At 44.8% G+C, this 24655-nt stretch overlaps 1 pseudogene; it reads right to left on the bottom strand.

The window, feature by feature from the left end:
- The window catches only part of LOC135892053 (bromodomain-containing protein 4-like), a 146521-nt pseudogene extending 129410 nt beyond the window's left edge, over positions 1-17111 (bottom strand).
- Positions 17112-24655: the final 7544 nt, after the last annotated feature.

Genomic DNA, 24655 nt, shown 5'->3' with positions numbered 1-24655 from the left:
CTTTACCAACACACACACTTATACACACACTCACACTCACTCTGAACGAACAATCACAGGTAAGGAGAGAGCACCAGGACACGACAGTCTTGTGAAAGTAAAAGGCGAACAAGATGTTAAGCAGGTGGGCGAGCTCTGAGCTGCATTTCCTAGACACGCAGAACAAAACATTCAAGATGCTAGGGGTAGGATATACTGCAACAACATCATGTTGCATCATCTCAAGTTGCAGTGGGGGAGGTTTAGGTTGGATATTAGGGGAAAAAATTTCACTAGGAGAGTGGTGAAGCACTGCAATGGGTTACCTAGGGAGGTGGTGGAATCTCCTTCCTTAGAGGTTTTTAAGGTCAGGCTTGACAAAGCCCTGGCTGGGATGATTTAGTTGGGGATTGGTCCTGCTCTGAGCAGGGGATTGGACTAGATGACCTCCCGAGGTCCCTTCCAACCCTGATATTCTAGGATTCTATGTTAGAGCAATTATGCTAGTCAGATGTTTCAAGATGCTTCCATTAACAGCATGAAGCTGGAAAACCAAGTGGTTTCAAAAAGAGTGTGTGAATAAGGCATGCTCCAGAAAAAAGCTGTGGCTCCTGGGTAGCACATGTGGAAGTGTAATATTTTTAAAATAAGACACATGTATTAGTCTGCATTCTGAACAAGCTGCCTCCAGGTGTCCCCTTATTTGTCACAGTCCAAAAAAACAACAACAAAAAACAAAAAACAAAAAATGTTTCTTTTCCCACTACTTTATTTGGGCTATTTGTAATCCAGCAATTAAAATGACCTGCATATTCGCTTAAATGAGCTAACTGAGGCACCCTGTGTCTAAAACAATTTAATATAAGAGGTTATTCAGGCAGAAAATGGATCCTCCTCTGTTTTCAGATGGATGCTGAGGTGTGCCAGAAGCATGGGACCAAGCCCACCATGACTTCTGGGAACTTAACATCCCAACCACAGGCACACAAATGTACGTGTAGTAGGTTCTCTTCTGTGCCAATACCCATACAACCTGGGCATTTTTAGGGTATTCATCACATAACCTTACAGCAAAAATGGGGCAGGTCATCTGAAATGGTCAAGCCTAATTTTTTTTTTCCAAAATACATTTCAATTTAACCAGATTCCATCCATTTTAAATCCAAGCAAACAGAGGCAACATCAACAAGCCATTTACCTACTGGTGGTGAGGAGAGGATAAAATTTTCAAAAAGTGCGTAAGTGACTTAGGCACCTACGTTCCATTTTCAAAAGTGATTTAAGTGTCAATGAGACAGGCCATTACATCACTTAAGCGCTTTGAAAATTTTATCCAAAGTAAAATGTCAAGCTCGAAAAGGTGTTGAATGGAGTGTAAAATAAAAACTGAAGATTTATTTGACAGTGTTCATTTCACATTTCTAATTTATCTGAAGAACTAAGATTATAAGCCATTAGCAGCAACTCAGATGTTTCCAGAAAGAAAAGTCAGTGTAAGTGAAACAAACAATCCTCACTCTAATCAGTAAGTGCACCACTAGCCTCAGGAAACAGGACGTATACTGTCTTCTGGCTTCAGACTGAGTTTCTCCTCCACTGAGTCTTTGTTCCTCTCATCAGTCCCTACAATAAGGGCACATGACTAAAAAACATGACTCACCCGAAAGTGCTGACTCACAGCCTGTAAAAGGAATCCAATACTGCAGACTGGAGAATGGCCAAGTTACTAGGTCATTTTATAATGAGTAAGGTCCGACTTCATTTGCGATATTGCGGATTCCACAATATTAGGCTTCCACCGCAATTTTGTTTTAAATTAGCTTACTTTGCACAGTTCATGATTTTGCATACATTGAGGTTTGCAACACACACTCTCCTCCTCCTGCTCCCCTCCCATTATTACATTAAATGATCTTGAAGAGTTTTGGGCAGGGCAAGGGAGGCAGATGCCCAGGTGCAAAGCTGGGGGATGGGGCGGGGATGAAAAAAAGAGGAGAAACACACTAGGGAGTAGAGCCTTGCAGCAGGCATAGTACTGTCACCTTACTTCTGCGCTGCTGCTCCTGGCAGCAGCATTGCCTTCAGAGCGGGATGCCCAGCCAACATCCAGCACTCTCCGGCTGCCCAGTTCAGACGGCAGCACTGCCACCACCAGCAGCGCAGAAGTACGGTTGGCAATATCAGGTCCGCTGCAGGGTTCTATCCCCTACCATTTCCCCCCTCCTTCCCCAGCTTTGCATCCTGGGCAGCTGCCCCACTTGCCCTGCCCCCTAGGGACAGCCCTGTAGTTGCACCAAACTGTCTGGTTATAAAAAAACATTCCAGGCCTAACTAGTTGAATGTTTATAGCATTCCAGCATTTTTTTCTGAAACAAATACATTTACTGCGGCTTTTCCAAATTACTCCTATTAATAAAGGTCCATTATTACTTTCCGCGATATTCTAGGCCAGGGGTCGGCAACCTCTCAGAAGTGGTGTGCCGAGTCTTCATTTATTCACTTTAATTTAAGGTTTCGCGTGCCGGTCATACATGTTAACGTTTTTTAGAAGGGGTCTCTCTCTACGTGTATATTATATAACTAAACTATTGTTGTATGTAAAGTAAACAAGGTTTTCAAAATGTTTAAGAAGCTTCATTTAAAATTAAATTAAAATGCTGATCTTACGCCGCCAGCCTGCTCAGCCCGCTGGGTGGGGGGTTAAGGGCAGAGGGCTGGGTGTTGGGGGTGGGGGGGAGACTCGAGGTCAGGGCAGAAGGCTGGGTGAGGGGGGGTTCAGGGCAGAGGGCTGGGTGTGGGGGGGGACTCGAGGTCAGGGCAGAGGGCTGGGGGGGTTCAGGGCAGAAGGCTGGGTGTTGGGGGGGACTCGAGGTCAGGGCAGAGGGCTGGGGTGTGTGGAGGTGCAGGGCAGAAGGCTGGGTGTGGGGTGGGTTCAGGGCAGAGGGCTGGTGTGTGTGTGGAGGTGCAGGGCAGAAGGCTGGGTGTTGGGGGGGGACTCAAGGTCAGGGCAGAGGGCTGGGGGGTGTGGAGGTGCAGGGCAGAAGGCTGGGTGTGGGGGGGTTCAGGGCAGAGGGCTGGGGTGTGTGTGGAGATGCAGGGAAGAGGGATGGGTGTGTGTTGGGGTGGGGAGGTGCAGGGCAGAGGGATGGGTGTGTGTTGGGGTGGGGAGGTGCAGGGCAGAAGGCTGGGGGAGGTGTGGGGGGGTGCAGGGCAGAGAGATGGGTGTGTGTTGGGGTGGGGAGGTGCAGGGCAGAAGGCTGGGGTGCTCGGCTCGTGGGGGTGCTCCCAGCCCCCTGCCCTGAGCGGCTCACGGCAGGGGGCTGGGAGGGATATGACCTGTTCCACCCCCTTCCCTAAGGCCCGTCCCTACCTCTCTCTGCCTCCTCTACGGAGCAGCCAGCACGCTGCGCTCGGCTCTGGCTCCTCTGGGAGGAGGAGGGGCCGGAATGCACCACGTTGTGGGAAGAAACGGGGGGGGGGCGAGAGCGTGGCTGCCACAGGACCAAACTTCTGCCTCCTGCCCCCGCAGGGGAGAGCGGGGGGCGGGGGGGCTGAGTGGGGCGGGGGGCCGGGACCCCCTCCCCACCGCTCTCCCCTGTGGGGGCAGGAGGCAGACGCTTGATCCTGCGGCAGCCAAGCTTCCCCCTTCCCCTTCTCCCCACATTCCGGCCCCTCCGCCCCTCCTCCTCTCAGTGGGCAGCAGCGTGCCACTCAGAATCGGCTCGCGGGCCGTAGGTTGCCGACCCCTGTTCTATGCTTTGTCCGCGACTCAGCTGCAATTATTGAAGATCATCCCGCAATTGAGTTAGGGTCTTAATACTGAGAGATTTATGCTGCTATCACAGAAGGCAAATACAATAGCTGCATTTTAAAGCGGGGCCTTGGCTTTCCCATTTCAAAAAAACAAACAAAAAACACAAACTATTTCTATTCCCAGGCCTGTGTATCAAATAAGAGTTGTTAGAATTAAACGCGGGTAATGCTTAAATGCAGTTTTAGATCATAACGGTCTTCCCAATTGCTTTGCTAAAGCCACAAACATGTATTTGAACACAAACTATTGCAGAAAAGGTGCAAATGGGAAGTAAAAAGGGCAAAAACATGATATGTACAAACAGCTTGCCAGGGAAAAAAGTAAGTAAACTTTAAATAAAAAAACCAACATTAAGGTGATATTAAAGTTGTCCATTTAAAAATAAGTCTGATAGCACAGATATTAACGCTCCTACAATATGGTTGTCAGTCATTTTACATATTACACACACAAACAAGTATTTTGTTAACTAATGTTATTTAGTGTACGTTAAGCACCTGAAAGCTAGGAAATGCCAGATTTATGTTTGCTTGCATGACCTTAATTCTATCCTCTTGTGCATTCATGTTGTGCACATCCTGTGAAAAACACAAGTATCATATAAAAAGACTGTACCATAATGAATATATAGGGGAGGGATAGCTCAGCGGTTTGAGCATTGGCTTGCTAAACCCAGGGTTGTGAGTTCAATCCTTGAGGGGGCCATTTGGGCAAAAATCTGTCTGGGGATTGGTCCTGCTTTGAGCAGGAGGTTGGACTAGATGACCTCCTGAGGTCCCTTCCAATCCTGATATTCTATGATTCTATGAACAAGGGGACCAAATTAAGGTCGCATGCAAATGTAAATCTGGCACTTCCTAACTTTCAAGTGCTTGACTTTGTAACCTAAACAAAAAGTTATGGGGGGGTGGGGAAAGAGATATTTCCTAGTCATTTTTTTTTTCTTTCAAGAAAGGTAAAAACTACATGCAACTAACAGTCATCCCCAACCCTATCATGAGTCATCAGCAGCATCTGACCTCTGAATCTTCAACATTGAAGTACAGACTACTGCTACTGGACCCACAGGACTAACAGCATTAGCTAGCAGCAGTTGAAGGCTGTTTCCCAGAGGAATTGGGATGAGTACTTGGATCTAGTGGTTAGTGGGGGGTGGGCAGAGGAGAAGCCCAGCCCAGCCTTATTCACATGCACGCTCTCTCTTCCTTGCTCACTAGTTGCAGGGGATCTTGCCCTGTGTTTTGCCACAGAGGAGGAACACACAGGAGGAGGTTGCTGGCCCATGCACTGGGTACAGGGGGTAGCTGGGGGGAAGCTTGGCCCATCTTTCTTTTTCTTCCCCTCTCCGCCCGGTAGCCAAGGAAGCCTGGTTGCTATCAGCTCCACCTATAGTAAACAGCATTTTCTATTCTTGTAGAATAGAATATCAATGTTTAATCCCTCCTCTCATTTAACATCACCTGTCCTTCACTGAGGATTGTGTGTGTGTCAAGTTGGAGGTTTCAAAACACATTGCTTGAGACAGGGAAGGGAAGGGTTCAATTCTTAAAATAAATAAATTAAAGTGAAAGGGATTTTACTCAACTTCATGAAAGTTCCCCTTCTGTGCAGAGAGCAAACACTGAAGATTTCAGCTCAAAAGGTGACACTTGAGAAAGCTGCAACTGTGAAAACTGTGTGGCTCGAAAGCTTGTCTCTCTCATGAATAGAAGTTGGTCTCATGAAATATATTACCACACCCACCTTGTGTCTATAATGAGTAATGGGATATTCTGGGCCAGGTTTTCAAAAGCCAGCCTCTTTGCACTTGCAATTACTGTCACTTGGATATCTATCTATTTTGTGGTTTCAAGGTATTTTAACTGTACCTGAAAATAACTGAGTTAAATATGCCTGCAAATTGCAGTTACAGAAAAGGGAGGCCAGGTCTAGTAGAGGCTGAGATGAAAATTTTGCCCTGCATTTTCTAAAACTGCATCAATCTGTATACAACTATACCACTAGCTGCACCATGGGGAAACAGAGCAACAGTGTTTTGCACAACTCTAATGACACAAACAAGTGCATCTTAATTTAGTAGAAAATTCATATTGTGCTTCCACAAAAGCTGATAAATGTATTCACTCACCAGAACAACTGATCCTCACTGAAGACTGGTAATTCATCTTACTTAATTTCTCAAAGGGTGCACAAAACAGTCTGAATAATTTTTAAATGTGCTGAGAATGAACTGTGTGTCCAGAGAGAGGGAGATACAACTTTGCCATTCAAATACATTGGGATCACAATGTGCTTTAGAAATTATAATGAATTCCATTTCACTAACCCTAAGAAACATGTATTATACACATTTTACAGAGGGAAACTGAAGCTGGGAGATTAATTTACACAAGGTCACATGTCTTGCAGAGCCAGGAACAGAACTCCTAGCTCCCACATACAGGCTTCCACGCCCAGCTGCTCATGTATGTATCTAGAAAGGATTCTACAAGATTATATATTTTTGAAAGAAACACAGTATTGAGCCTTTAAACATGTATCAAACTATAAATCTTAATTTACACATCATTCTCCTATATAAAAGCTTTATTGCAATTTACATAATATACCCATTTAATCCAATCTTTACTGCAGCTCTGCTGAGCAAGCCAGCATAGCTTTACCTTCCACCATGGCATCCATGCATCTGCTTACAATAAAAAGGTAGTGAAACCATGATTTGGAGGTGTTAATTCAGAAGTGCAGCAAAAATTTAAGAAAACTACAGTGCTAATCCTTAAGCTAAGGTACACAATATAGGACAGACACCAAAACTATTTTAAGACTTCTGGCTCCCACACAAGATTGAGGAAAGTTATGACTCAGTATGGGGCACTCTCACCTTAGCAGCGCTAATCACAGACCATAACCCCACTGTGCCAGGCAAAGAACGTATACTGAACCCAACACTCCAGCATGGTGCTGGGGTGGTATATAGCTGGATATTTGTCTTTTGAATGACACCTTTTTAAAAATTTCTCAACATTTGTGCCATTAGACATCCAATGCACTTTGCATAAGAGTCAGGATATTTGACCAAGTACCCTGGCCAAATTTCAGCTTCTGTAAGATCACAAACTTGTTCATAGCACTGACCACATTTTAACAGACTATTACATAACATCCCTGTGGCAATTACAGAAATTACATACATCAGAAGTATTTCAGCTGTCCAATTTAGCAGCTGGAAATGAGGGTATGCTCTCCACAGAACACCAGAATGTCCTCCACAGAGAACTGTTTAAGAATCTACTAGTTAGGTAGTTACACTCTGCACACCTAAACTGCCCATGCAGTTTCAATTCCATGTTATATTTTTCACTTGTTGCCCTCAACTTGTGTAGTCTGTGTACTGTTTAACTGTGTACTTATTCACCAACTTGGGGAGAAAATTTAATCAAAAAAATGTCAATGACAATTGGGAATTGTTTAAGAACACTTTACTAGAAGCCCAAAAAACCTCAACGAAGGAAGAATATCATACTGGTTAAAAAACTGACCTTGTTTAGAGAGGAAGTGAACGCAGCTATAAAACTATCTATAAATAAAAAAAAGGAAGAAAAGGGAATTAATAGTAACAACCATAGGTGCCAACTAGGGGGTGCTCTGCACCCATCAGCTGATGGGTTGGGCAATCAGTACCTATGGTAGGAACTGTAGAAAAATGATAAGGGAAGGAAAGGGACACAAGGAGAAGTCTATGGCCAGCAGAGTTAAGGATAATAAGTAGTTTAAGAATATTAGAAAGAAAAAGAATCAGAACCATGATATTAATCCAATGCAAGATGGAAGTGGTAGAATTATCAATAATAATGCAGACAAGGAAGAGGTGTTCAATAAATATTTGTTTTGTATCATATCAATCTTTCCATTCCACTAGCATCTAAGGAGAATATTAAACAGGAGATATTAATGTCAGACATTTTAAAATCAGCATATTAGGATAACTTGCCCTCAAAAGTTTTACAAGAACTGGTTGAGGATCTCACTGGACCGTTAATGTTGATTTAAGTCTTGGAACATCAAAGAAGTTCCAAAACACTGATAGAAAGCTAATGTTGCACCGATATTTAAAAATTATAATTGACTCTGGGCAAGATACAAGACCAATAGATACAGGACTAAATAATAACAATGAATTAAAGGAGGGTAATATAATTAACGCCAATTAACACAGTTTTATGGAAAATGGATCCTGTCAAACTAACTGATTTCTTATGAGAATACATCTTTGGTTGATAAAAGTAATAGAGTTGATGTAATATATTTAGACTTCCGTAAGGCATTTGACTTGGTACCGCATAACATTTTGATTAGCATGGCACACATTAAATGGATGGCTGATAAGCCTCAAAATGTAACTGTAGATGGAGAATCATCATCAAAGAGGTGTGTCTAATATGGTCCTACAGGGTTTGGTTCTTGGCCCTATGCTATTTAATATTTTTATTAATGACCTGGAAGAAAACAAAATCACCAGCAAATGTGACAAAAGTTGGGGGGGTGGTAAATAATGAAGTGGACAGATGACTGACACAGTTCGTTCTGGATCACTTGGTAAGCTGGGTGTAAGCAAATAACATGTATTTTAATACAGTTAAATGTAAATGGATACATACTAGGAAGAAAGAATGTAGGGACTATCCTGGGAAAAGGCAACTCAAAGATTTGGGGGTCATAATGGATAAAGTGGAACATGAGCTACCAGTGAGACGCTGTGGCCAAGAGGGCTACTGCAATCCTTCGATGCATAAATACATGAATCTTGAATAGCAGTAGAGAGGTTATTTTACCTCTCTATTTGGCACTGGTGTATTTGGCTGCTGGAATCCTGTATCCAGTGCTGGCATCCACAATTCAAGAAATGTTGATGAATTGGAAAGGGTTCAGAAAAGAGCAATGGCAATGATTAAAAGATGTGAAAGACTCCAGGAGCTCAAACAATTTAGCTTAAAGAGAAAATTAAGGGGTGACTTGATTACAGTCGATAAATACCTGCACAGGAAACAAATATTTAATAATGGGCTTTCCAATCTAGCAGAGAAAGGTATAACATGATCATAGAATATCAGGGTTGGAAGGGACCTCAGGAGGTCATCTAGTCCAACCCCCTGCTCAAAGCAGGACCAATCCTCAACTAAATCATCCCAGCCAGGGCTTTGTCAAGCCTGACCTTAAAAACCTCTAAGGAAGGAGATTCCACCACCTCCCTAGGTAACCCATTCCAGTGCTTCACCACCCTCCTAGTGAAAAAGTTTTTCCTAATATCCAACCTAAACTTCCCCCACTGCAACTTGAGACCATTACTCCTTGTTCTATCATCTGGTACCACTGAGAACAGTCTAGATCAGGCCTGCACAACATGCGGCCCGCGGGGGCTCACTGTGCAGCCCGCAGGCAAGCGGCGGGGTGGGGCTGTCGGATTCGCCCAGGGCCGGTGAACTAGGCAGTCGCCTAGGGCGCCCAGGATTTTTTCTCCCTCCCTTCCCTTCCCCTCATGCAGAATGTGGCGCGGCTGATTGGGCGCCTGGGCCTGATTTAGCTGCTCCCATTGGCCTCCAGCAGGCAGAGTCCCTCCCCCGCTCCCTCCCTCCCCCTGCCTCAGCATCGCATCGCAGCACTCTGATGGGGAGGGGTTGTGTGCTCCGCAGCTTGTTTGGTTTAGCTCCACGTGGAGCGGCATAGTGGTAAGGGGAGTCCTGGGGGGCAGTCAGGGAGCAGGAGGAGGGTTGGATGGGTCAGGAGTTCTGGGGGGCAGTCAGGGGGCAGGGAGTGATTGGATAGAGAGTGTGGGAGTCCCGGGGGTCTGTCTGGGGGCGCGGGTGTGGATAAGGGTTGGGGCAGCCAGAAGACAGATAGGGGGTAGGGTCCTAAGGGGGCAGTTAGGGGGGAGGGTCTCAGCAGGGGGCAGTCAGGGGACAAGGAGCAGGGGGAGAGTTGGAGGTTCTGCGGGGGGTGGGAAGTGGGAGGGAGTGGATGGGGGCAGCGCTCAGTTGGGACTCCCCCCCCGTCCTCTTTTTTGATTGTTGAAATACGGTAACACTAAAAAAGCGGTGCCCTGGCTCGGCAGGGAGGAGCCGCCTTCCGGAGGCACCGGAGAGCCAGAGCGTCGGCTTGCATGGGCAGCGAGCCCCAGCCATAGAATCATAGAATATCAGGGTTGGAAGGGACCTCAGGAGGTCATCTAGTCCAACCCCCTGTTCAAAGCAGGACCAATCCCCAACTAAATCATCCCAGCCAGGGCTTTGTCAAGCCTGACCTTAAAAACCTCTAAGGAAGGAGATTCCACCACCTCCCTAGGTAACCCAATCCAGTGCTTCACCACCCTCCTAGTGAAAAAGTTTTTCCTAATATCCAACCTAAACCTCCCCAACTGCAACTTGAGACCATTACTCCTTGTTCTGTCATCAGGTACCACTGAGAACAGTCTAGATCCATCCTCTTTGGAACCCCCTTTCAGGTAGTTGAAAGCAGCTATCAAATCCCCCCTCATTCTTCTCTTCTGCAGACTAAACAATCCCAGTTCCCTCAGACTCTCCTCATAAGTCATGTGTTCCAGGCCCCTAATAATTTTTGTTGCCCTCCGCTGGACTCTTTCCAATTTTTCCACATCCTTCTTGTAGTGTGGGGCCCAAAACTGGACACAGTACTCCAGATGAGGCCTCACCAATGTCGAATAGAGGGGAATGATCACGTCCCTCGATCTGATGGCAATGCCCCTACTTATAAAGCCCAAAATGCCGTTAGCCTTCGTGGCAACAAGGGCATACTGTTGACTCATATCCAGCTTCTCGTCCACTGTAACCCGTAGGTCCTTTTCTGCAGAACTGCTGCCTAGCCACTCGGTCCCTAGTCTGTAGCAGTCTGATCCAATGGCCGGAAGTTGAAGCTATAAAAATTGAGACCGGAACTAAGGCATAAATGTTTAAGAGTGAGAATGATTAATCATTGGAACAACTTACCAAGGGTTATGGTGGATTCTCCATCACTGACAGTTTTTAAATCAAGACTGGATGCTTTTCTACAAGATCTGCTCTAGGAATTATTTTGGGAAAGTTCTCTGGTCTGTGTTATACAGAAGGTCAAATTAGATGATCACAATGGTCCCGTTTGGTCTTGGAATCTAGGAATATGTACTCCAAAGGGAACGTGTTTGATATCCTTAGCTATATGATGCAAAGTATTTAATTAGACCCAACTGCTAATTTAATTTATGCGGTTTCATCAATTTCTTGAATATCCCTTACAAAAAAGGAAGTGGGTGGGCTGAATTTGCTTTTACTAAGACTATATAAAAATCCATTCTTATACCATGAACTCAACATGGAATTGGCACTTATGTCCAACAGTTATAACATTTAAGCAAATATTGGTGCAATTTCACCTCACTATACAGCTTTAAAACCCACAAATAGCAGCAGCAAAATACAAAAACAGCTAATTTAAATTCACAGCAGATCTTCCCTATTTTAATTATGCAATCTGTGTCAGTGGGGAATCACAAATAGGATTACTTTTCCATCTGACCGATTTAGGCAGCTGGTGAGAATAGCATTCATGTCACCAGCAAGACAACATTGTCCGGAACAAATTTAATAGTCATACTGCAATAATCTGTTATTAGAATCCTTAATCCTTGCTCACACAATTATGTGTAAACTCTGACATCTATGGTTACCTGCATAGTTTCTCCTCCATATCCAGAGATCTCATTCAGGTGCTTACTACTCACATTTTATCAAAGTCGTTTTGCCCCTAGAGATATAAACTGCTTTGTGATCATGGCAGAAACTTAGAATTAGATGCCATGGACAAGTCCTTCAAGCTCACCTTGCCCATGCTCTGGCCCATGCAGGGCAGTTCCCTATACAGTGCTTTGTCTACCCTTCCACATCTTAAGCAATAGCACTTCCCTACTCTTTCCCAAGGAACCTATCCCACCTTAATAGGTTGCTCGGAAGCTTTTCTTTTTTTTTAATTTAATTTTATTCCAATTCATCCCACTGTTCCCAGTTATTCTCACCTGGCCCATGCCAAGCACAATTCTTCCACATATGCACATCTCACATACTTTTATACTCTTTCCTGACCCCCATAACCGATTTTCACAATATACTGCCATGAAGCCTTCCATGTTCCTCATTAAATATACTCAGAACGCAAAGAGATCAATAGCCCCATTATTCTGCATTACACTGGATTTAAATTATGTGGCAGCATTAAAAGGTGACCTGCAAAGGGGGAAAAAAAAGACTGTGTCCCCTGTTCTGCTTCTTTAGGGATAAACAAAGAGACCATTTTCCCCCAAAGCTTTTTCTGTGTGTCTTACCCAGGCAATATCAGGAATATTAAATAGTTTTCCCTGTTCTTCTTGGGCATCTAGGAGGACACGAGTGGGAAAGTCTAAGGCTAGGTCTATCCAACAAAGTTTTGCTAGCATAGCTACATTGGTTAGGAGAGCAAAAAAGTCACACACCCCTAACCACACAGCTGTCGTTCAGGGAGATATAATTAAACTATTGACAACTATACTTGCCTTTTGCCAGTATATGCTGCATAGCCACTGCACAGCTGTACCATGCAAAGCCTCTGCAGTGCAGACTACCAGCCCTTAGCCCAGGGGTGGGCAAACTTTTTGGCCTGAGGGCCACATCTGGGTGGGGAAATTGCATGCAGGGCCATGAATGTAGGGCTGGGGCAGGAGATTGGGGTGCAGGCTCCGGCCCCGCGCCACTCCCATACTGGAGCAGCTCCAGGATGGCAGCGGCGCGCAGCGGGGCTAAGGCAGGCTCCCTGCCTGCCCCGGCCCCGCGCCACTCCCGAAAGCGGCCGGCACCATGTCCCTGCGGCCCCTGTGGGGGCGGGGGCAGAGGGCTCCGTGCGCTGCCCTCTGCCCCCACCCCCCGTCACCACGTCCCTGCGGCCCCCGCCCCCACAGGGGCTGCAGGGACATGGTGCCGGCCGCTTTCGGGAGCAGCGCAGGGCGGGTGTAGGCAGGGAGCCTGCCTTAGCTCCACTGCGCCACAGGGCTGGCAATCCCGCAGGCTGGATCCAAAGCCCTGACGGGCCAGATCTGACCCGTGGGCCATAGTTTGCCCACTGCCTTAGCCTGTACTTTATGGGGCAGAATGCTGACACTTTCATAGAGAGCTTTTCTTTCAAGTGTTTGTTAAACAGGCATTAAACTGAAACCAGAATATTAAACTATCTGAACAAAAAATCCTCTCTCTTTTCAAAGGCTCAGGTTTCAGGCTCTTGTATGATAAAAGCAAGCTAGTTCTCTAACATCTTCCAGCAACAGAGATGTAAAGACCTTTATAATAAATAACTGCTAATGTAAAAACCCAAGAAGAAATTTCACACACACACACACACACACACACACACACACACACACACACACACACTCACTCACTCTCAGGCCACATTTATACATCTGAGATTAATAACAAACCCAAATTTCTTCTTTGCAGGTCACATTTAAATAAGCAGCAAAACAAGCTTTCCAATAGTTAAAAGGCTAACAATACTGTATTGCTATTCATTTCAATATTTAATAAAACACTTTTCGGAATGTTTTTAGTCTATTACATACTTCCATTGAAATTTCTATTTACTATAGGTCTTCATATAGTCACATACCTTTATTGTAGCCGCTAGAAAGAAAGAAGCCAGATTACATGGCAACTGAGAGAAAGATGTAAAGGTCAAACGGGGCATTGGGTAGGGCCAGCAGAGAGGATTAGGGCTCTGGCACATGACTGCTAAGGAAGAGCCAGCAGAGGTGCAAGTTATAACCATAGGTAGTACAAGACTGACTCAATTATAAGTAAAAAACCGGTTACCTACCTCTTGTAACTGTTCTTCGAGATGTGTTGCTCATGTCCATTCCAAGTAGGTGTGTGCGTGTCGCGTGGACAGTCAGCAAAAGGTTTTTCCCCTAGCGGTACCCATTGGGTCGGCTCAGGTGCCCCTTGGAGTGGTACCTTCATGGCGCCACATAAAGGGCCCTGCCAACCCGCCGCATCTCCAGTTCCTTCTTGCCGGATTGCTCTGACAGAGGGGAAGGCGGGTGGGTCCTGGAATGGACATGAGCAACACATCTCAAAGAACAACAGTTACAAGAGGCAGGTAACTGTTTTTTCTTCGAGTGCTTGCTCATGTTGATTCCAAGTAGGTGACTCCCGAGCCTTACCTAGGAGGCGGAGTTCATGGAACCGCTGGACTGAAGCACTGCTCTGCCGAACACTGCATCGTCCCTGGCATGCTGGGTAACAGCATAATAAGAAGTAAAAGTGTGGACTGAGAACTACGTTGCCACTTTACAGATCTGGATTGGGTTGGGACCTGGGCCAGGAATGCGACCAAGGAAGCCTGCGCTCTTGTAGAATGTGCCATCAGCACGGGGGCAGGTCCCTTTGAGAGGACACCGGGAAGCCCTTCATCCTGCCCACTACCACAACAAACAGCTGGTTTGATTTACGAAACTGCGTCATTCACTTGATAGAAAAGGCCAATGTCCGCCGAAAGTCCACAGAGTGGAGCCTCTGCTCCTGGCTGTTAGCGTGAGGCTTAGGGAAAAAGACTTGATTGGCATGAAATTGAGACACAACTTTAGGGAGAAAGGCTGAGTGCAGCCGAAGCTGCACTTTGTCTTTGTAAAAGATGGTATAAGGAGGGTCAGATGTGAGGGCCTTGAGTCAGACACACTACTAGCTGAAATTATTGCGACCAGGAAAGCCACCTTCCATTACAGATAGACTAATGAACATGTCGCTAAGGGCTCAAATGGAGGCCCCATGGGCCTCGAAAGCACCAGATTAAGGTCCCATGCCGAGATCGGTTGCCGAGCTTGTGGGTATAACCTGTCCAGTGCTTTAAGAAAACGACTCCACCACTGGGTTAGCGAAGACCGAGCAGTCTGCCACTCCTGGGTGGAACGCCAAAATGGCCATCAAGTGAACCTTTATCGATGAAATCAACAAGCCCTGCTTCTTTAAATGTAGCAGACAGTCCAAAATAAAGGATATTGATGTTTGCATCGGAGAGGTACGACTGCGAACACCAGATCAAGAATCTCTTCCACTTGGCCAAGTAGGTCGCCCTGGTGGATGGTTTCCTACTGCCAAGGAGAACCTCCCTAACAGGATCTGAGCATGTGAGCTCTACCGGGTTTAACCATGCAGCTTCCAAACCGTGAGATGGAGAGACTCGAGATTGGGATGCTGGAGCTGGCCGTGGTGCTGGGTGATCAGGTCCGGAACTAAAGGTGGGATGATTGGGGTGTCCAATGACAGCTCCACAAGCATGGTGTACCAGCGCTGGTGGGGCCAGGCTGGCGCTATCAGTATCACTGAAGCTTCTTCCCTTTTGCAGATGACACTAAACTGGGAGGAGTGGTAGATACGCTGGAGGGTAGGGTTAGGATACAAAGGGATCTAGACAAATTAGAGGATTGGGCCAAAAGGAACCTGATGAGGTTCAACAAGGACAAATGCAGAGTCCTGCACTTAGGACGGAAGAATCCCATGCACTGTTACAGACTAGGGACCGAATGGCTAGGAAGCAGTTCTGCAGAAAAGGACCTAGGGGTTACAGTGGACGAGAAGCTGGATATGAGTCAACAGTGTGCCATGGTTGCCAAGAAGGCTAAAGCATTTTGGGCTGTATAAGTAGGGGCATTGCCATCAGATCGAGGGACATGATCATTCCCCTCTATTCGACATTGGTGAGGCCTCATCTGGAGTACTGTGTCCAGTTTTGGGCCCCACACTACAAGAAGGATGTGGAAAAATTGGAAAGAGTCCAGCGGAGGGCAACAAAAATTATTAGGGGCTTGGAGCACGACTTATGAGGAGAGTCTGAGGGAACTGGGATTGTTTAGTCTGCAGAAGAGAAGAATGAGGGGGGATTTGATAGCTGCTTTCAACTACCTGAAAGGGAGTTCTAAAGAGGCTGGATCTAGACTGTTCTCAGTGGTACCAGATGACAGAACAAGGAGCAATGGTCTCAAGTTGCAGTGGAGGAGGTTTAGGTTGGATAATAGGAAAAACTTTTTCACTAGGAGGGTGGTGAAGCACTGGAATGGGTTACCTAGGGAGGTGGTGGAATCTCTTTCCTTAGAGGTTTTTAAGGTCAGGCTTGACAAAGCCCTGGCTGGGATGATTTAGTAGGGAATTGGTCCTGCTTTGAGCAGGGGGTTGGATTAAATGACCTCCTGAGGTCCCTTCCAACCCTGATATTCTATGATTCCCCAAGCACCTTAAGCAGGACATGTGCGGGTCGCCCTTTGACATCAGCTTTTGGTAGACCCCATATAGCTTAAACCCCTGGGACCGAGGCATGCCCTAGCCCCGGGCAGGGGAAGGGAATCCTGACTAACAAGAGGAGGGGGTTCAAATATGACACTACACTAAAAACTATTAACTAACTACTGAAACTATTTACAGGTAGGAACTACGAGTACACTAGGGGATCGTTCGAAAACAAGAGAAAAGAGAACACTCTGACAACTGTCACTGTCAGTAAGGAGAGGCAGTGGGTCGGCAGGGCCCTATACGCAGTGCCATGAAGGTGTGACTCCAAGGGGCGCCTGAGCTGACCCGATGGGTACTCATAGGGGAAAAACCTTCCAGTGACTATGCACATGGCGTACATACATCTAATTGGAATCAACATGAGCAAGCACTCAAAGAACACAAGGTTACTAAGGCCATGTCTACGCTACAGGTATTACAGCGGCACAGCGCCATAGCGCTGCAGCGTTAAAGTACGTCCCACATCAACAGAAGGGGTTTTTCCCATTGATGTAGGCAATCCACTTCCCCAAGCGGCAATAGCTTGGTCAACAGAAGAATTCTTCCACTGGTTAATTTTTCACATCCCTGAGTACTGTAGGTATGTTGACTTAATAGTTAAGTGTAAACCAGCCTTGAGAGGATATGACAAGCTCAGATTTATACACAACTGCATTAAAAGAAGATTGTTGTAATTGGTTTAATTTCCCATCACCACCACGAAAAAAAGTCTGCTGTGCCATAACCTCAAGGTATGAGTGAAGACCCTCCATAAGGTCCTGCAGACATGCTGTATGCCCTAAACCACCATTGAAAAAAAATCCAGCCTGAAAGTCATGTCATCCTGAATATTATGGCCTGGCTCACAAGGAAGTAAAATGTATGATAGTTACCTTGAAGCAGAGATGACCCTTTATGTGTTCTGTTTTTCTTCACAGTTGTTACCCTCTCACCTTCATTTCTGCAGCTTTTATTATTGAAAGAAAGATCTGTATGAAAAAAAGGTGTATATTACATTAGTATTAGACCTAAAGATCCCAAGACAAATTAAGTTTCTCCATCCCAGGACCTGTGCCATGCCCTTTAGAGGTGTATTTAAAACTGTACTCCAAGACACAAAAAGCGAATGCAAGAACGGCGATACTGGGCCAGACCAAAGGTCCGTCTAGCCCAGTATCCTGTCTTCTGACAGTGGCCAATACCATGTGTCCCAGAGGGAATGAACGGAACAGGTAATCCATTCCCTATCCCTCATTCCCAGCTTCTGGCAAACAGAGGTTAGGGACACCATCCCTGCCCATCCCGGCTAATAGCCATTGATAGACTTATCCTCCATGGGTTTATCTAGTTCTTTTTTGAAGTCTATTATCTTTGTAATTTCATGACGAGAGAGAACACAAGTTAGGAATTAAAACAAGTCATGTCCTTCATCAGCTGGAAATGGTATTGATATTGACAATTGTGAAACCCAGGTGAAAAAAAGAAATTGTGTAGGCCACTTGCAATACAACTGTCAACAATGAACGATATATCAGACCTCGACAGACTCCTTAATTTAATCTTATGGTCAACTTTTGCCAGCCAGTATGCAAGACATTCTTACGAAGAATACATCCTGGAAGACAATTTTATTAAGGGAAGTTACTACCCCATTTTAGAGTCATCGGCCATTCTACTTACGTTTACAACTTGCATATCAACTTCCCCTTCCCAAGACATACAAAAAATTATTAAAAACACTGCTATTTAATAGATGTCAGAGGAAAGCATAACAGGCACCTGCAGCATCATTCATGGTGCTTTTCAGTTGTCTGATGAAGCAGAGCACAAAATGTATGCTTCCCCAATGAAAAATTACTTTCTACCAGCAGTTACATGCTCCATTCCAACATATGGCAAGGTGAACGTCACCATCCAACTGCTGGATTGGACTATGAATATCCTTTCAGACTGTCTCTTCTAAAAAGTCCATCCTTCATTTGCAACTGAATTCTCAAAGAAAGAAAATCTTGGAAGTTAGAACCAGACCATCTTTAAATAGGAACAAATGGAGATAAGCAGGTTCCAAAGATGCTGGTATGTGATTTTAATTCACATTTCAGTCAAAACTGGGAAGCTGTAGTCACTAGATTAAACTAAGCCGAAGTGTCCTTTTCATGGACTCTTCACTATTCTAAGTAACTTAATTAGCTTAACCTTGTCCTAAAGCAAAAAGACATACCCAGCCAAACATTTCTAGGCAACTAGAACCCTGAGAAAAAAATTTCTTTTCCAGTTACTTGGCACTAGTCCAGGTTCTGAAGGGCCACTCAAACAGCTCAGTTAACGGCAGCATTGGCAATTTACAAAAATTTCAAGGACCAACTAATTTGCATCTTCAATAGGGAAGTTTGGCTTATACAACTTGAATACTGTGTCAAGATGTGGTCACCCCATCTCAAAAAAGATATATTGGAATTGGAAAAAGGTTCAGAAAAGGGCAACAAAAATTATTAGGGATATGGAACAGCTTCCAAATGAGGAGCGATTAATAAGACTGGGCCTTTTCAGCTTGGAAAAGAGACGACTAAGGGGGGATATGATACAGATCTATAAAATCATGACTGGTGTGGAGAAAGGAAATAAGGAAGTGTTATTTACTCCATCTCATAACACAAGAACTAGGGGTCACTAAATGAAATTAATAAGCAACAGGTTTAAAACAAACTAAAGGAAGTATTTTTTTCCACACAATGCACAGTCAACCTGTGGAGCTCCTTGCCAGAGAATGTTGTGAAGGCCAAGACTATAACAGGGTTCAAAAAAGAACTAGATACATTCATGGAGGAATTGGTCCATCAACGGCTATTAGCCAGGATGGGCAGGGATGGTGTCCCTAGCCCATTTGTCAGAAGCTGGGAAGGGGCGACAGGGGATGGATCACTTGATGATTACCTGTTCTGTTCATTCCCTCTGGGGCACCTGGCATTGGACACTGTCAGAAGACAGGATACTGGGCTAGATGGACCTTTGGTCTGACCCAGTATGGCCGTTCTTATGTTCCCTCATAACTAGCTTTCCTTCTCTGAAATCCTCACTGCTTTGTGTTATGCTGGCGGTAATTCAGAATGCCTTGTGCTGTGACATAATTGAAACCATAGGAAGACTTAGAATGATGTATTCTGGAATATCCTCTGCCACCCCTGTGTTCTCTACTCAAATATCCAACAGCACTAACTGCCCTCATCTATTTAAAGTACACATTACTCCTTGAGGAATTCTGCACCACTGCGCAATGCAGAATTTAATGTTGTTTCTGCAGAATTTCCTTTTTCTCCTACAGAATAGGCTGCAGAGGTATTGGCTGCCACAAGGTGGCCACTGGACCAGGCAGAGCCCAGCTTGCAAACAGAAGACAAGGTGGGGGGGGGGGGGAGGAGGAGGGAGAGAGGAGGAGGGAATTGGAGGGTTCCTGGCAGCTGCAGTTCCCAGCACGCCCTGAAGAAAGGAGGCTGCGGCGTGCAGGAAACTTTGTGCCAACCCAGGATCCAGCATCAGGCTGTTTCTCCCTCTGGATCTCTGGGGTTTAGAGGGGTAGGGTCTGAGAGTGTCTGGGCTGGGGGGGGGTGGGGGGGACTGGGCTCTGGAGAGACGTGGTGTGAGTGTCTGGGCCCGTGGGAGGCCTGTAGCTGGCCTCTGGCGGGGGGGTCAAGATGTGACTGTCTGGGGGGGGGGGGAGGGGAGAAGAGGAGGGAGGTGGTGAGTGTCTGGGCTGGGGAGAGCCATGGCTGGGCTCTGGGGGAGACAGGGCAGAGAAACAGGGACTGGGTTGTCGTATGGGGTTTCTTTAACTCTATTTCTGGGGGAATTTTTGTGTGTGCCTGTATTGTTACAGATATACTTACTGACAGGTATTATGAAATAAACTACCAACATAATCAAAACTGGCATGATTCTATGGTGTTATTTTGACACAAAATTTGCAGGATTTTAAAATATTGTGCACAGAATGTTTAATTTATTGGTACAGAATTCCCCCAGGAGTAACACATTGCCTTTATCCCCCAAAGCTCTTACATCTTACTACTCTTTGGGTAGTGGCATTTATTGAAGTAGAGCAGAGAGAAGATGGGCTGGGAAGCAGTGAAACCAGGAAGATACAATACAGTTATAAACTAAAGCCTTGTCTTCACTAGCCCCCCCCCCCCCCCAAAAAGGTGGTTTTTACCATGTGTTAACTAACAATTTTAAAATGTGAATTTGGCAAGGCAGTTTTTATAGGCGTTAACTGGTCATGGTAAACCCTGCGCTCCCTCTAGTGTTTTCTTCAACCAGTTAAGGGTGAAAAACACAAAGTGCCTTTTCCACACTAGGATTTTACCACATCTGAATTAACACATAATAAACATCTACACATACAGTGCTGCGGCTGTGCCGCTGTAGCACTCTAATGAAGATGCAACTACGCCAATAGGCGAGCTTCTCCTGTTGTCATAATTAATCCACCTCCCTGAGAGATGGTAGCTATGTGTTTTGGAGAAGCTCTCCCATCAACATATCACTGTCTACACCAGGGGTTAGGTTGGTATAACTACATTGCTCAAGGGTGTGGATTTTTCACACCCCTGAGCAACACGGTTATACTGATATAAGTTTATAATGTAGATCTGGCCATAGTAAAAACTCTTCTAATGTGGACACACCCAAACTGTTTGCTGATCACTGTGCTGTAATGTGTTTGCATACATTAAGAGCTCAGTGCAACATTATCTTCATACATCAGAGAGTTAATTCACTTACAGTCAGAATTTAAGGCCAGAAAACCATCCACCATATCTAGTCTGACTTCCTGTATATCATGGGCCACCAACACCATCTAGCTTTCCACACACTAAGCCCAACAACTGAAATTAGACCAAAGGATTACAACCTTCAGGAAACTTAACTATTGTGGGCCACAGGCAAAGAATGAAAGGGACTGGAGTGCACCTATTGGTGAGGCCCCTGCATGGGGAAGGAATGAATTAAGTGATATATACACAATCTCAGCAAGTGACCTGCATTCCACGCTGCAGAGGAAAGCAAAAAAGCCCAAGGCTACTGCCAATCTGACCTGGGGGGAAATTCCTTTCCAACCCCACATACAGTGATCAGTTAGACCTTGAACATGTAAGCAAGAACCAGCAAGACAAGCATATATATGAGAGAGGGAGAGAGACCATGAGAATTCTCAAAAACAACAAGGAGTCCAGTGGCACCTTAAAGAATAACAGATTTATTTGGGCATAAGCTTTCGTGGGTAAAAAAAAAACACTTCTTCAGATGCAGCAAAATGAGAATTCTCAGTTCCATCTCAGAGCACCAACCCACTTCATCCTGCATCCCATATCCAACTGTGGCCATCTCCAATGCTTCAGAAGGAGACAAAACACACTAAGAATACATTGTGAAGGGGGGGGGGAAATCAGATTTTAGGAATATAAAACAAACTAGAAGGGATCCAAGGGCTGCAGAGCCCTGTCCCCATCACCACAATCAACCCCATCATACAAGCCCATTCAAATATGTCAATCTCTCTCAAAACAAAGTTATTTGAACAGACAACTACTGGGAGTCTGTTACAGAATTTCACTGATGGTTTGAAACCTTCTAATTTCCAGCCTAAATTTTTTCATGGCCAAACTCATACCTATTTGTTCTTATGCCAACATTGTCCTTTAGTTAAATAAATATCTACCCTCCCTGGTGTTTATCTGCTTGATGTACTCATAGGACAGCAATCATATCTCCTCTTGTACTTTGTTTTGCTGGGCTAAACAAGCTAAGCTCTTTGAGACTTGGTCTACAGTAGCAACTTATGTCAGTACAGTATAACTAAAATCGCTCAGGGGTGTGGAAAATCCACCCCTCCTGAGTGACACAATTATACCGACCTAACTCCCAGTGTAGACAATGGTACGTCAACAGGAAAGCTCTTCCGGTCGACCCAGCTACTGCCTCTAGGGAAGTGGATTACCTACACTAGTGGTTCTCAACCAGGGGTACATGTACACCTGGAAGTACACAGAGGTCTTCCAGGGGGTACATCAACTCATCTAGATATTTGCCTAGTTTTACAACAGGCTACATAAAAAGCGCTAGCAAAGTCAGTACAAAACTAAAATTTCATACATACGACTTGTTTATACTGCTCTATATACTATACACAGGTGGTTCTATAACTTTTGTACTGGTGATCCCTTTCACATAGCAAGCCTCTGAGCGTGACCCCCTTAAATATATAAAAACGTGTTTTTAATTTGTAACACCAATATAAATGCTGGAGACAAAGCGGGGTTTGGGGTGGAGGCTGACAGCTCGCAACCCCCCCTGTAATAACCTCCCGATCCCCAATTTGAGAACCCCTGCTATACACTGAAGTAAGTACAATATTTATATTCCAACTGATTTATTTTATAATTATATGGTAAAAATGAGAAAGTTAGAAATTTTTCACTAAGAGTTTGCTGTGACACACATGTATTTTTATAAGTGATTTTGTAAGCAAGTAATTTTTAAGTGAGGTGAAACTTTGATTTGTCTTGCATATCCCCCAAGTCCTGAAAGGGATACAGTAGTCTGGAAAGGTTGAGAGCCACTGACCTATATCAATGTGAGAAGCCCTCCTGTCGGCGTAGGTAGCGTCTTCACTGAAGCACTACAGAGGCCCAGCTTCATCCATACAGCAGCACCGCTGCAGCATTTCAAGCATAGACAAGCCCTCAGTCTCACGTTTGTTGAGATGGTCGCCTTTATTCCTGAAGCTACAGCAGATGGACTGCCCTAATCAATGCAAGCTATGAATAGGTCCTACCAATGACTAACACAAAGTTTTTAGTCTCGGTGTAAAATAGACAGCAAATTTTCTTGGGAGGAAGATGTACCCAACACCACCATCTGCTGTAGGTAAAAGTCAAAAGACACTTGACTACCTTCAACACAAAAGCCTAAAGACTCAAATCTGGCCTGAAAACATGGGGCAACTGGCTTATGGAGACATTAAAGATTTACTGATACTGGATAAAAATAATGGAATAAAAATATTTATTCCAAGCTAGTTTATTCCCATTTATAGGACACAATATACAAAAGACAGTTCAGTGGTTTGAGCATTGGCCTGCTAAACCCAGGGTTGTGAGTTCAATTCTTGAGGACGCCATTTAGGGATCTGGGACAAAAATCTGTCTGGGGATTGGTCCTGCTTTGAGCAGGGGGCTGGACTAGATGACCTCCTGAGGTCCCTTCCAGCCCTGATATTCTAAGATACAGTCAGGTGAGCATCACCTTGTGCAATCTACAGGTTTTGCTGAGCTTCCTCCAACTCATTTTTATCTTAACAAAGCTGGGCTGCTTAACATATTATATTTATAGCTCAACAGGACTGCTACAAAAACATCACAATACAGGTAAAATAGTTGCAATGTGAATTAGCTTAATAAGCAAACCGGAGGACCCATCCTTGGACAGTTCTCTGTATAGTACAGTTACTAAAAGATGCAAGAGGCAGAAATAGAATTTCATCAGCAGCATGCTTCACAGCCATTGCTGTATTAACAAGGCCTTCATTATTTCCAGATTGTTTAGATCACCTGTTTTCTTTCTGTAGCGATTTGAAGCCACAGTTCACAACTCAGCCATTTCAAAAGTGTTCATTTTAACTTGAAATAATTAATAATAAGGAATTTCTCCAGGATTTCTCCCCTCAAACCCAACATTTATTAAAGTCTTTCACAATCATGAAGAGCAGGAAATATACTTTTTTAAATTAAAGCTTAGATTCTGGAGCACAATTTTAAAACAAGGATGGACTATAAAATTAATTCCACGGCTGCAGATTCACAGAATATACAGGGCCCTAACCAGAATGTTCTCTTCAGATGGCCACCTGGCAAATTTTCTCCTCTTTGTTCTATCCAGGGGATAGCCAGTAATCTAGTTAAAATTAATTCTGAATTTAAAGGTAAGGCGAGAAAAGGAACCTCTGTCTGGGGATTGGTCCTGCTTTCAGCAGGGGGTTGGACTAGATGTCCTCCTAAGGTCCCTTCCAACCCCGATATTCTATGATTATATGATTCTTATAGAAGCAGAAAATATCAAGCTTAGTTAACATAAATCTAGAAGCTTGTTCACACTATTATAGGTATAATTAAGATTGCCCATGACTTTCCATTATGAGACCTTGTTTTCAGTTCTTTATAGATTTCTCAGACTAACTGTTAGATGAAATGGCCATTCAGTGATAGCCACAGCTAGATAACACACACACTGGTGTTCTGAGATGGTAATGAGAATTCTCTCTCGAATACTTGGCTCACTCGTTCTTGCTAGGGTTGCCACCTTCTAAATGCTGGTAACCACACCTGAGGCCCTGCCCCTTCACCCAAAGCCCCCCCAGCTCTGCCTTTTCCCTTGAGGCCCCACCCTCTTCTATGAGTCTATGAGACCTGGCATCTCCCCCGCCCGTGGTCACCGAACACCTTGCCAGGTTCCCTTTTTGACCGGACTTTCT

Source organism: Emys orbicularis, chromosome 19 (genome assembly GCF_028017835.1).
Source record: "Emys orbicularis isolate rEmyOrb1 chromosome 19, rEmyOrb1.hap1, whole genome shotgun sequence".
Taxonomy (NCBI): Eukaryota; Metazoa; Chordata; order Testudines; family Emydidae; genus Emys; species Emys orbicularis.
Note: the sequence above shows the minus strand (reverse complement) of the source record. Positions and strands in the feature narration are given on the sequence as shown.